The 14,906-nt window shown below is 35.7% G+C and overlaps 1 protein-coding gene and 1 non-coding gene across 7 annotated transcripts in view; both read right to left on the bottom strand.

Moving 5' to 3' along the window:
• Positions 1–14,906, bottom strand: part of LOC118182519 (prominin-1-like) — a 355,539-nt gene that overhangs the window by 297,659 nt on the left and 42,974 nt on the right. For 3 of the 6 annotated variants that reach the window (XM_085821071.1, XM_085821069.1, XM_085821073.1), the window contains exon 2: positions 11,349–11,481. The gene's annotated coding sequence lies outside the window, so the exon portion shown is untranslated. The remainder of the gene's footprint in view (positions 1–11,348; positions 11,482–14,906) is intronic. The other 3 variants (XM_085821070.1, XM_085821068.1, XM_085821072.1) reach the window with 1 other exon arrangement.
• On the bottom strand, positions 164–236 carry TRNAS-CGA (transfer RNA serine (anticodon CGA)). The gene has a single exon. It is a non-coding gene; the product is annotated as a tRNA-Ser (tRNA).

Genomic DNA, 14,906 nt, shown 5'->3' with positions numbered 1-14,906 from the left:
GAGAAATACCTGATATACGCCCCCTTTAAAGGGCGACTGGGGTTTTGCGGAACCCAATCGCGAAATCCTAGTGATGAAGAATCATCATTCATCACCTTTTAATTCGGGCGCCACTGTAGAGACATTAGGTTATTTAGAAGCAGAAGACATGAAAAATGAGCAGTGCCTTCGCCGGGATTCGAACCACGGACCTCTCGAATTCGCGTCGAGTGTGCTGACCACTACACCACGAAGGCATGCTAAGAAGGCGGGAGATATACCTTACAGAGTTTGTTAACAATAACTTTGTAAGTTTTTACAATGAAATAAAAATAGCTTTGTCAAACATTAACTATTTCACAATGCGAAAAACATTTATATATTTATTCAGATTCTTCGTTATTTAATTTCTTTAAATATAATGCAGGGCTCAAATATTTGGTGGCAAAAATTTGAAAAAGTGAAACGCCGTTTATAGGGAAACGAAACAAAATGCCCTAACAAAATTAATAGCCCTTCTATGCTAACGCCCTTTCGGTTATTAATTTTGAAATTTACTAAATTTTTCGACACAAAAACAAGAAGAGAACGTACAGATATACAAGCACACACAAAACGTATTAAATGATCACGCATATATATATGCCTGTCTCTTAATTCCACCCATCTTTTCCGAAAATTATACAAACTCAAATTAAAAATTCGTTGAGGAATATCAATTCTTTTGAGAGAAACACAAAAACTGACATAAGATGTTGATGCCATTTGTAAACATTTTGAGAAGATTTTGTAAAAGCAAATACCAGATTAAAGACCGGCCAGTGTCCATTCTCTAATTATTTTTGTTTTCCCATTACGAATAGTGCTCCAAGAAGCCTGGTATTATCTTTTGTTAAGAGAAATTAATCAAGAGTGGATCCTCTGAATTTCATACATGGACCTAATGTCCCATCTTCATACTTTGAGTATCTAATTACAAGGAGATTCGCAGATCTTTTCAAAAACTTGACATCATTCTACCCAAACTGTGATTTAAATACATGTCTTTAAATCTATATCTTTATAACTATATCTGTCTTGGGATATTATCTTCGGCTTCCTCCAGACAAATATACGTGCCTAGAATCCCTTTTTGTGCCTAGAATCTAGTAAATCTAGATACATAAGAGAAGAAAAATTTGTTGCAGACCCAGGGACTACTAGTGGATTTTCTGCTTGCAGCGATGATCTGAAAGATGTGGAACATAGTATTTTATTGCATTGCAAGTTGCATGCGAGTGCCAGAAGTACATTTAAAGTGTGTTTAGGGCAGCTCCCTAAACTGTCCCTGTTTGCTGGCCTCCTGTTTTCTCTGATCTTGTTAGGAGTTCCGAAGCCTTTGAAGTCTTGCGCAACTTTATCTGCTGTTTCAACCTTCAATATTATTAGTTATATGATTGGATTTCAATCTTTTATGTGTCATTGTATTATTTTGCGTATTGTCTATGTATGATTAAGTTATGTATTGTACTGTTGCGTTCTATGCGTTCGTGGATTTGGTGAGATTGATGACAACACTTGATGAAGAATCAAAACACAATTTATATAGCGATTATTACTCAAGACAGTTACGAAATCACGTTTACAGTCATCGAACAACTACGACAAACACGCTGAAACAATCAGCAACACAGCCTTCAGGCTATTAGGCTAAAACGGTGAATACAGCTTCACGATAAAACACACCTAATGTCCCATCTTCATTACAGCTCCCGACTCGGTCGATCGCTTTCGGAGCTTAACACATTCCGCGTGCAGGCAGGGTTTATATAGCTTTTGGCCTAACTTCGAGAACATTCTGGGCGAAACCGGTAAGAATTCGTTATAGAATGTTCTCCATCCATTTATGGCATATTGCCGATTTTGTCGCCAAATGGGCGATTTCGCGCCAAATCTGGAAAACCCACCTTCTGTAGACATTTTCTGGTAACCCTAAACCCGCTTTGCGGGGAAGCTATCTTGCCGCATCTGGACATCTCGTAAAAGATTTGATGCACCATTTTTCTTTTGTATCAATATTATTTTTAAGTATTACTTCATTTTTATTATTATTGTATTATAATTAAGTTTGTTTTTATTCTTTTATAAGATTATTAACATAGTTTAATTATTCATGGTATATCTTAGCATTTTTATTATAGTATTTATATTTTATACATTTTTCTTTGCTCTCTCCAGACCTAGATATTATGTTTTTGTAGCTGAATTGTATCTCCTTGTATTATGAGTACTTACATTTGTAAGGCTCCTTATACTTACATCTGCAAGGCTCGTGGAACACAAGGACTTTTGTATTCGATGCTCTCTACACCAAGTAAGCGTGCCCCCCCCCTCGCAGATGAAGAAAAAGGAACAGGAAATGGTTAGCTCTTTTTCACAAAGCCTGGCAAGGAGAACGATTTTCATTACGCGTGTTTCTGAGCTGCAGCAAAGTCGCAAGTAATCTGTTGTATTGTTATCCGCCTGCTTCGTTTCGTCGATACGAAGCAATCCTTAGACGTAGTCTTATCCAACAGGCAACCACTTTACTCTGGACGAAAGGATGGTTTCTCTAAATAATTTATATTTGGCATGGTAAATTCGAACCCCAAGATCCTCGAATCCCATGAATATTAAAATAGTGTCGAGATTTGAAAACTCGAATCTTCGCTTTTTTCTTTTTGGGCATTTGAATCTTTCAAATTCTAACCTAAAAACCTGAACATTTTAACTCTAAACTTTATAAAGACTAGTTTTACTATCTATTCATAGAAGCGTTCTTTTTAAAAAGAACGCGGTTTTTGCATTTCAGTTGACTCGGATCACTAATATCACCCCGTAATCACCATATTATTAATTTTTTAAAGAAAATTCAGCATTCAATATTTAGTATTTATTTGTGTTAAATTTTGAAATGAACTTTACAGATTTTTCAATTTAAAAAAGCATTTATTTACTCTTTTGGGAAAATTTAAAAAGTAATGTAAAAAAAATTCGAATTATGAAATTATTATTCATTATTATATCATTCGTTATTGAAATGTATTTTTGCTAAATTATACTGAGTAAATGAACTTAGATATACTGAGTAAATGATAAATGAACTTAGATTATACTGAGTAAATGAACTAAGATTCAAGAACTGCAAAATATATCCACTCTGTTACCCGGCTCAGTGATCTCAGTTTCTTTACTCTTATATGTTTGTAAATTGTACATTTTTTGCTTTAAAAATGATTGAATTATGCTGTTTTTATCTTCCGGTTAAGGTTTTTATGCCTTTAGTAAATCTGTATGCAATATTTTTAGAATTATCAACAATTTTAAAATTGTTTAAGTGCCGCTAAGCCTAATTTGATGGCGGCCATTGCTCTTGTTTACATTTGAAACAGCTGAGTAGCGGATTCGTTGCCAATCTAGAGAAACTTAGCTTCGCAACAACAAAGATAACGCCTTCATTTATTATTTAAATCATGCTTAATCCTTGCTGGAATTTTTTCGAGGAAATAAGCGTTTAAGATTTACTTCGTAATTTTTAATACAGATATTTTGAGTTTTTATGCATTTTTGCCTTGTCGCGAAGTGAAAACTGAATTAATTGAATGAGAAATACTCAATCGTCTGTGAAAAACTGTTTCTTTTTCGTTTTGTTTGCTTAATTTCTTTTATACATCGTTCTAGCTTTGTTATAGTATTTGAATAGAACATGTGGCAACGATTAGATAATTCTTTAAATGATATACATTTTGTGCATTCTGAGTTATAATATGAACGAAATATAATACTGTTAAGTAAATCTAGCGCCAGAGTGTCGCTATGGTAAACAAAGTGAATTTTAAAGAATGCATTTATTCTATTGTGGTTTATGTGCTGTCGGCGAAGTAGGTTTAATTCAATCTTATAAGTTAAATGAAATGCAAGAAAAAATGCGTATAATTTAATATTCCGTACAAGGAAGTCATGTGGTGTACACATCAGATTTCTTCTTTAAATAAAAATATTCATAAATGAGTAAAATTACTTTATTTTTTCTTTTTATTATTATTCTTATTCTAATATATGAAGGATTCGACTATCTTACAGGATTCGGATTCAAAAATATTTAGAATTCGTTCCAATTCTAGCGTTTTGGATACCTTCGGCTGATTTTCCTGAATTCCCTTCTTCCTGTCGCCCGATATCTAATTTGAATACCAGCCAATTTCCCTCAGAAAGACTTCCAGGATAGCATCTCTTCTCTTAGGCAGACTGCATAATCTAATAAATTGCTGACTTTCCTATCGCCCATGACTTTTTACAATCATTTGAATACTTTCTTTCTGGTACACAGAGTCGTAGCTAGGGTTTTCAGCGCCCAGGGACAACTGAAGATTTCGCGCCCCCTACTGCTTGCCAAGGATGGAAAACATTTAATTCTAAAATGTCGTAAAATCAGTTTGGCGCTCCTTGGATTCTGCGCCCGGGGACAGATGCCCCCTCTTGCCCCCGTCTAGTTACGCCCCTGCTGGTACATTCATTCAGCAAGTAATAGTTTGCCTTTCCTAATTCAAAGCATATTTACAATAATAAATAACAGCCTTCATTCCAGTAATACTTACGTATTAGCGCAACCGTCACAGATCAATTTGAAGGTTTTTTACAGAAGAAAATGAGTGATGACTTATAATTCCAAAATATATTTATTATACACATGCGTACATTTTCGGTATAAATACGTTTTAATTACGTATTTATACCGAAAATTAGTGAATAAGCTTACTTATTTGCAAATTTGTGTTTCTTTTGCATTGGTGGAAAATTCGTGGTAATCATTTTACGAAAGAATTAAAAACAACTGCTTCCTTTAAGCAAGTTTGTGGCTAAATACAGGCATTTCGGAACAGTTTCTCCCAGTGCAGGCTAATGCCACAAACATATATTTTAAAACTGAGTTTAAGATGACAAGAAAAAAAAAAGCAAATTTTTTCTATAAAAAATGTGCTCGAATACAGCAAAACGAACGCATAAGAAAATGGCAACGTTGCTTGCTAAAACTAAAAAGCTATTACGAGCATGGCTGCTAGGGTTTGGCGCATTTTGAAAATTTGACGACTTCTACTGGTGTGGTTGCGTTAATATGTACGTATCCATTCCAGTCTTCTACAGGCACTCGGGTAACACACTCCTTTTTAGCATCATGTTACATAGGTATGAAATTTGCAGGAGACATCTGAAACATGAGAGGTAAACAATTTTCGAGTAATTATGCTCAAATCGTTGCTTTCCCGAATTAAAAAGTTAACCTATGATTAACATAATATGTAGCTCTACTTACCTTTTTTTATGTAGGATAACAAGCAATCACAAAAAAAAAAAAAAAAAAAAAAAAAAAAAATCAAAAAAAGATAAATCTTGCACAAATTATTACGATTTGCAACAGTAGACATAAAATAAGGATTGAGCAATTTGTCGAACGCGTCTAACCTTACATGCGCAACGGCATCACGTATTTTCGTTTACATATATTTACAAGATCAGCTCAGCTTAAGTCAAAAACTGGAAAAAGCATTAATTGATGAAAATCAAAGTGATATAAATAGTATAGATATTATGTATGAACTGCAATTATTGCAAACTTTTGGAGAAAATGTAACATCGCCGGTCGAAACTCCAGGCTATAGCGTTATCAACAACATAGCGATGTGGAGAAAAGAATTTTGGATATATCCCTGAACAACAATAATTTATTCGGTGCAAACATATTAGATACTTAAATTAATTTGTTTTTTAATTTTAAGCTAATAAATAGTGTTAAGCAATATACACTCTATAACAAAAACAAAACAAAACAAAAAAAAAAAAAAAAAAAAAAAAAAAAAAAAAAAAAAACGACACTCCAAGAAGGAATCATGTGATTGCTTTGAAATTTCGTATGCATAAATTTTTGGACCAAGTATGCAAATGATTAAAATTTGGTGTCCAATGAATGAATAGTGCGATCTCCAGTTCATTAGCACTGCGCATCCTGCAGATGTATATAAGGAGCTTTACTCGAGCTGTTGTTGAAACTTTCTGTTGCAATGCGATTTAGGATAGTTTTCAACGACTGAAAAAATGCCTCGCCGCAGGATTCGACCTCAAACTGTCAGAATTTGAAAGAGGTCGTATCATTGCAAAGAGGCAAGTTGGGTGAATCGGAGAATTGCTCCTCATAAGAGCCGAAGCGATGCGTTGATTAGAAGATGCTGGCAAAAATGGGTGGACAATGACAGATTTCAGCGTCGTGATGGTAGCGGTCGACCTAAGGCCACAACCGATCCGGAGGACAGAGTAATTGTCAAATCAGCTGTCACAGCGCCTGATTCATCGCTATCAATCATCAGAAGTGCGACCAACACACGAGTGTCCACCATGACCATCCACAGATGACTGATAGAACGAAATCTACGCTCGTGACGGACGTTACGTTACTTGCCACTCACGCCTGCCCACCGTCGAATCAGATTACAGTGCTGATTGGCTCAATCAGGTTGAAATGATGCTGACTGGGGACGTATAGACCTTAGCGACGAATCCTCATTCCAAATGCGTTGTGACGATCATCGAAGACGTGTCTGGAGATGCCCACAGCAGCGTGCCGATCCTGCTTTGGCTATTGCAAGCCACATAGGCTCTCAACCAGCGTTATGGTTTAGGATGACATTTCCCTTGATAGCCGGACCCCTTTGATCGTCATTACAGACGCACTTACAGCAAAAAGAATTAAAGAAATTAAATAATGAAGAATCTGCATAAATGTATGCATGTTCCTCACATTGTGATAAAACAACGGTACCTAGAGCCATCTAATGCAATCCTCCACTCGAATATGGGCACTTGGAAGCCGAAATTTGGAATTTGTTTCATTATCTAATTCATATTTTGTAAAATTTTAACGAATTTTTGATTAATAAACTTAACGATTTCAAAGCGAGCAGTGGCAACACTGTACAGGGGAGAGGGAAATATCTCCAGCGAGCGAGACTGTGTATCGAAATTTCTAAAGATATGCTCGTTTTAAATTATTTTGCGATATTGCTGTTGAATTGAATTTTAAGTGCGAAGAACGTGATATTTAATAAATAAAGGTAACACACAAAATATTAAGAAAAAAAGCCTCTTTGAGGGTAATATAAAATCTGAAAGCTTTCAGATTTTTTTTAATTTAAAAAATATTTTATCATGTAGATCATATTGGCTAGTACCAATCGTATATGACTGACGATTTTATGATCCGTTGATCCTACGCAGTCTCGATCTAGTGCAGTATCGATTTTATTCAGTGTCAATCCCGTAAATGTAAGCATAAAATCTCATATATCCATATATCCCATTTAATGTCGGAAATTGAACTCAGCATACACTGGCTATCGTAGCTTTGACTACTCAGAGATTAACTGGCCTCTCGTTAGTGAAATATAGACACTAGTGTTAAATGAAACACCATGAATGTTAAATTACGCATCTGCAGTTTAGGAGCACAATTATCTTTAAAATGATTTACTCGGTTTTTTGCTTCAGAAGCCCTAATTTATACTAACCCCCAAAGTCCGAGTTCAGATACAACTAATTGAGGCAATCATTGCAATTGTTCAACCACTAGCTTTACCATTGCAAAAGTACGTAATATTACCTTACACGAAGGAGATAAAATCACAGTCTTGCTCTTATGATCAATGCACTTTGCCAGGTACATCGGTTGAGATGTGTGTGCCAAGATTGCATACGGTGCGTGCAGAGATTTTAGATTAATTAAAGTTTTCCAAAAGACATAAAGCTGATATTTATCGTAATCCATCATAACTTCACATCAATCATAAGTAAGTCTGCAATAGCAGGATTAAAATATACCCCATTGTTGTTTGCAAAAGTTATGCTGTCTGTATGTCATACGAGCCTCGTTAAGTGCATCTGCGTCAAAGCTGACACATGAAAAACAAGATATATTAAGAATAATCCTTTCTCAGGACGCAGGAAGAGTTCTTTCCAACCATTATTCCAATTACATCTTACCGCTAATCTTGTCTGACATTTGGCTGAGACTAGGAGAGCTAGTTGAAAACTACTCATTCAATATAAATCCTGAAATACGGATAGCTAAAAATACCGGTAAGGTATAGAAACCATCTTTAATTGCCAAGTTTTGTAGTTTATAATTCAGCGTTTGTAAGACATTTTGATTAGAACATTTCTGCGTTGGCTTGAAAAACAGAATAATTCTATGAATATGTAAGATATAAAGAATGTGAAAGTGTAAGACTTCATTAATTCATATCGGTAAATAAAAGTGTACAGCAAATGTTATGTTTATTTATGGTTAAAGTTTTGGAATAAAATGGCGAAAAACAAATTTCTGAAAAAATATGACTGACGTTATATTTCTAATTCTGCTCAAACAATCAAAATTCAGTTTTGTTGCGCAGTCTGAAGGGGGCAAAAGCCTTGTACAGAATTAATTATCAGTCTTCTGAGACGCGACAAGAAGTGGTAAAACTAAGATAACTAAGTTATAATAATCTGTATACATTAAAAAAAAACTTTACCACGTTAAAACAAATGCCCGTGTTAGATCAACCTGAAATGTACAGAGATTTTATCTTTGTCACCTAATAACTCAATCACTACTATAAGTATCGTACCCAAATTTTCTACAATTCTTTTCTGGGTCCTGGAAAAGGTCGACGTCCACTTTTTTCCAAAAAAAATTGGCTAAAATAAGAGATATTAATTAAAAAGTCGGAAAAACGACAATTTTCGCCAACACTTTTCCGAGTGGCAACAGTCTCGCAAGCTGGAGATGAAAATCTGCTTTATTTTGAAAGTCGTTGCCACTGCTCGCTTTCAAATCCTAGCGTTTATAAGAAAAAAATTTCTGAGTTTCACGATGAAATAAAAATAGCATTAAATACATTATTTCCCATTCCAAAAATTTGTGGAAAGCCATTTCGACTATTCCCATTTTCGTACGACTTTAATCGGCCGAAATATTAATTAAAAACTCTGAAAGCGCTAATTTTTGCACTCATTTCTCCGAGTGGCAGCAGTCTCGTTCGTTGGAGATAAAAGTGCTTTATTTCGAAAAGTGTTGCTACTGCTCGCTTTCAAATCGTAGAGTTTGTTAGTCAAAATTTATAATTTTTACACAATCTATATATATAAAGAAGAATGTCTGTTGGCGTGTTTGTTTGTTCGTTCGCATTATTGATTTCTGATCAATTATGATCAATTTTTTGTCACATTTAATCGACTAAAATTGAATATAGGTGAAATATTGGATGAAATCTGAACTTTGTTTAGAAAGACCATTTGATTAGAAAGACGAAAATCATTAAAAATTGCGCGCCAATTGTTGTTGATATAATGAGAGAAAATTAGCTTATTTTTCTATCGAAATTTTTTACGTGAGTATAGCATCAGAATGAAAAATGCATGACCATGAATCGCATTTTTTTCATCGTTATTAGAGAAGGATTACAGTGGTATCGTTCACTCCGTTGTTAGATGCATTGCTTTCAATCTAACTTAACTGGCATCAGGAACTTCCGCTAGTATGAAATAAATTCCAATGGAAGGATGAAAGTTTACATACTTTTAAATTTTCCGAGGGATTATTTGCACATAAAATGGGGAAGAAATCAAACGATTGTACACCAGGCACAATATATGGAGCTAAGAAACATCGTCAGTGATTGAGTAAATTAATGCTTCAGATATTCATAAAAGATGTTTTCTGAATTTTTTAAGCTGAATGTATTTAAAATTGTTAAGTCGATTTATTAAAATAAAATTATACTAAAAGTGATCGTTAAGATTGTCAATGGTTGATAGTCGCCTTTTATAGGTTTCCACAGTATGGAGCGGTACAGTCAATTTAGATAACATTTTAATTAAAATTAAACGCAAGAATATCGTTACACATCAAGACTGTTAATCACAAGTTTACCAGTGAAATTTATGTAGGTATTCACGCGTGGAGAGGGAGGTCAATCCTTAAGTCAGCAATGTGGTATACTGCTGTAAATTTAGCCAAATTTTTAAATTATATTTAAAATAAAGCACACGAATGGCAGTTACGCTTTTCATTACCAGTGATGTACAGGTTTAGGATCAGTTGATAAGTGATAAGTGACGGAGGACGTAGGCACTGTCCCTTTACCGTAATGGTTAATCAGTACAGCACCACGTCTGCCATTATCCAGAGCCGCCGATGGGGTTCGCCGCCGTCCAACTGGCCGGGTCCCAGTGTTTGTTGATATCTGAGAAAAATATAAGTACATGGCCATACAGGGGCTTTTGTAACATGCTACTTTTACAATACGTTACGTTACTAATGATTCAATTATAACACATTTAAAAACTAATTTTGCAGCAGTGCGTTATATATTACGATACTGATTTATACAATTCATACATTACCAGTTATACAATTTCAATACATTACAATACTAATTATGCAGTACACACATAGACTTTACAGTGTATGTTACGATGAATAATAGAAACATTACCAATTATACAATTATTATACGTTACAATACTGGATCAGTTGATAACGATTCATATGGCTTAACATTGCTGAAAACATCTGCGTCTTTTCACGCAAGCGAGTCACTTAATTTCGGTAAGCTAGGAACTCGGCGCTGATGTTTAATTCGCCATTTTGCATAAGGCATCCATATCAGGATCAGGAATGATGCATTTGTGGTCAATTTGCAGATGTACATATCCAGCAGCTGCAAATTCATCCGCTTCAGCAGCTAGAAATTTAAGATAGAATAAATTATCCACACACTGGTCTGATCTTCATTCTTCCTATTAATTTGCGACGACGTCATTGCCTAGCAATTCATGACGCGATACGAGCAGGCTACCACATTTGGCCCTTTGGTGCGATTTTGACGACTGGTGACCCGTTAACAGAAAAGTACCGATTTCACAATATCACACGAAATTCTACTGTCGTAATGAATACTTCTTAATAGGCTTATTCATTTTTCTGATAATTGGCAAATGAAACATTACAAGTAACTGAAGCTAAATATACCGTGATTTTAAAAATCGCCTCCAACGTTTAAACACGAAACCTGTGGGAAAACATCGAATAGCAGCATATATAGCAAAACTGTCTGATCAGATAACCTCCTACTGTAAAGCTTATAGTGTTCGTGAAAAAATAACTATAAAGGACTTTTCTGATAGTCGTAACAGCAAACTGAAACATGTCTAAAGTAATGAATAATGATCAGCTATAATAAACACGAAACTTTACTATGACACAAATTAGCAAGCAAGACGAAAAGTCACGATTATTTTTATAAAATGATCAAACTTACTTACTTATCCTTATGCTATTGGAAGTTATAGAAGTGTTGGTGGTTTGGGGCATCACCAACGCATTGTGCGTGCTTCATTTCACATGTAGTTGGCACCGGATAAATGCATTTTGGCTCCGGTTGGCAAATCAACCTGCAAAATAAAATCATACAGAATATTATTATATTTAACACACTTTCTTCGGTGTTTTATCTACACTGAATTGAATGAGAATAATAGGATAAGGTATTTCTCCAGCCTTTTTAGCATGCCTTTGTGGTGTAGTGATCAGCACGCCGGACGCTCGAGAGGTCTATGGTTCGAGTCCCGGCGATTCGAGTCCCGGCGAGGGCATTGCTCATTTTTCACGTCTTCTGCTTCGAAATAACCTAATGTCTCTACAGTGGCGCCCGAACTAAAAAGTAGTGGATGATGATTCTCTACCACCAGGATTTGGCAATTGGGTCCCTTAATCCCCCAGTCTTCCTTAAAAAGGAGGGAATATATAAGGTATTGCTTCCGCCTTCTTAGCACGCCTTCATGGTGTAGTGGTCAGCACGCTGGATGCGTATTCGAGAGGTCCGCGGTTCGAGTCCCGGCCAGGGCATTGCTCATTTTTCACGTCTTCTGCTTCGAAATAACCTAATGTCTGTACAATAGTATCGCAATATCCGTTTAATTCATCTATTTTGTTACGAATGGTAAAATAGAGGCATGATGTACTATTAACAAGTTATTGTTTAGCCACGATTCGCAGTTGTAAGAATCAAGGAAAACAGATGTGACGGGAAAAGTTGGACAGATGTGATCAGGGGAAATTTTGGGTCGGGTATTTATCGTTTATTCTTTTTGGTCAGACATTTACTGTTTATTCTGACAGGCTCTGACATTACAGAAGCATCATAATCCCTTCAGTTACGGCTACTTGACTTTTTAACAGTGGCGACTCGTAATAAGCACTGTGGAACTGCAGCACCCCTATTTCCATTTATTATTATTTTTAATATTTAATATAGTGTTCCCTTTAGTCTTTAATTCTTTCTTTACACTTTTAAAATACATAATCCGTAAGCTTAACGTCAGTAGCCCTTCCGCAGTTTGTGAAAAAGGTACGAAAGTCTGTGTTTGCACTGCGCGCTTCACAGTTCCAGCGACGTGGTGTTTGGCTGTTCTGAGCATGCGCACACAGAAAACAGCACGCAGGCCAGGTAGAGCGAAGAGCACTGTCGCTCTTGCAGTGCCGCAATTCTGGCGTGTTGTTGAAAAGGTGATTCCTTTTTACTCCGCGCGTGTGGTATTCCTCCACAAAGTGGAACTTCACCATAAACAGAGTTCATGAAAATGTGCAACCTTTAAAAAGTTGCCTTACTGAAATTCAATCATCATCAAATGCAGATCAAACTATTGCAAAAGCAACAGGAATTTAAAAATATCTAAATGACGATAATTTCAAGTTTTGGTTAGAGCTTTTTTATCAGATTATGCCTCATGTTGAAATAATATACCACTAAATGCAATCCAGAGAAATTAGTATGTTTAAAGTTAATGAATATGTAACATATTACAAAACTGGTATTTTAGAATTAAGAAACTCAAAGTACTATGAGAATTTTTCAAAGACACTGATAGCAGAAGCTAAAGAAATATGTGACTTTATACTATGTATTGATATAATGAGCAGATATTCTTCCACTAAACACTTAGCAGCTGCTAAATTGTTTGACAAGAAATGCTACGCTAGTTTTAGGAATTAACATTCTACAGAAGAAATAGTACTGACCACTGAAGCATATCCAATGAAAGCTTGAAACAGAACTAAAAGTATTCTATCGTACAAAGTATTCTATCGTATCGTACTATTGAACAAAGAAAAGCTTTAAACTGAAATAAAAGTATTCCATCGTAGGTCTGATATCCATGAATACTGCAAATTAATTGAACTACTGAAATTTATCTTCGAAAATAATCTAGATGATGTTCTTGGTGAAATTACGAAACTACTGATAAAAATTCTCTTGAGAGTTCGCAAGAATACATCAGAGGCAGAACGCTGCTTTTCAACATTGAAAAGAATGAAAACTTTTCTAAGAAGCACTAGGAATTCCGAAAGACTAACGCGCTTGCATTGCTTTCAATATAGAAAACTTTCCTCAGGTGTCATCCAGAGATCAATGAGAAAATTATTGATCGTTTCGCGCAAATTAAAACAAGAAGAAAGGATTTCATTTTTAAATGAATAGACAAAGATTGAACTGTAACAATTTTGGTTAAAGTAATTAACAAATGTTTAATTTTTTCCTTGTAAGATTTCATGAAGTTTCAAAATAAATTTTCTTTTTTATACCTGTTCGTTTCCTTTTTCACAATTTTAAAAGAAAGGTAAAATGTTTTTGGAATAACACCCCCACTAATTTTAGCTACGAGCCGCCACTGGTTTTTAAGAATCTTAATTTTGTCTGTCACCAAAGCCTCTCAGTTTCACGAAGGGTAACAAATCAATGATGCTGTTTCTCCTCTGATGTCGTTTCAACTGTAAGGAATCAGAGGACGTAAAATACAACCGAAAAAACAAGAGGATGTGTCCAGTCCCGCAAACAGTTTTAGACAAGGCAAGGACTCAGAATATTCTAAAACTCTAGAGAGACCTACCTATCTTACCTATGCATTTAACATTAATTGTAAGTTCTGGTTATTGTGTCAAAAAGAGAGCGTCTCATATATTTACACTCATGTCCATAAATTAAGGATAATGCAAAATCAGGCAAAGGAAGAGTTAGAAGCAAAACAAATTTGACCTATTTGTAAAGCTTATTTATTAAACAACAGGTAAAGAGCAAAAACGATGCTATATGTTTGATATTATTAAAAAAATTAGTGATTTTTTCTCCGTGGAGCAAATTACGAAAAAAAAAAAAAACCTATTTACAAAAAAACAATATTACATGGTTGGTATGATTGTTAATACATTGTATGTCTCCCAGACGATGCAATACAGTCCACACAACGCCTAGGCATGCTGAGTATCAAAATCGATCTGATCTTGGAGGATATTACACCACTCAAAAAGCAATGCTCTCCGAAGTTCCGGTAGACATGTAGGAGGAGGTTGACGGGCTGCAACTCGTCGGCCAAGCATGTCCCATACGTGCTGTACTGGATTCAAGTCCGGTGAGAATGCTGGCCAGTCCATACGGGTGATATCCTCCGATTGAAAGTATTCGCTTACGACGTTTACACGGTGAGGACGGGCGTTGTCATCCATAAACACAAATTGTTCGCTCATGGCGTCCCGAAACAAACGTACATGTTGTTCCAGAATGACGTCCCGATAGATTTGGCTTGTCATGGTTCCAATTTGAACATGCAGGTCGGTCAGTTCTGGAACCCAGAATAATTCCACCCCAAACGAGCACTCCTACACCACCGTAACGGTGTCGTTCAGTGATGTTTTCTTGGTGGTAACGGGCACCTGGAGCTCTCCATATGAAAGTCCAGCGAGAATCAGACCGCAAGCTAAACCTGGACTCGTCGGAAAACATCACACAAGCCCACTGTTGCGGTGTCCACAATGCATGCTC

This window comes from Stegodyphus dumicola, chromosome 7 (genome assembly GCF_044657685.1).
Source record: "Stegodyphus dumicola isolate Sdum_Otavi_A_Nest chromosome 7, ASM4465768v1".
In the NCBI taxonomy this organism is placed as follows: domain Eukaryota; kingdom Metazoa; phylum Arthropoda; class Arachnida; order Araneae; family Eresidae; genus Stegodyphus; species Stegodyphus dumicola.
This window is presented reverse-complemented; position numbering and strand designations above follow the sequence as displayed.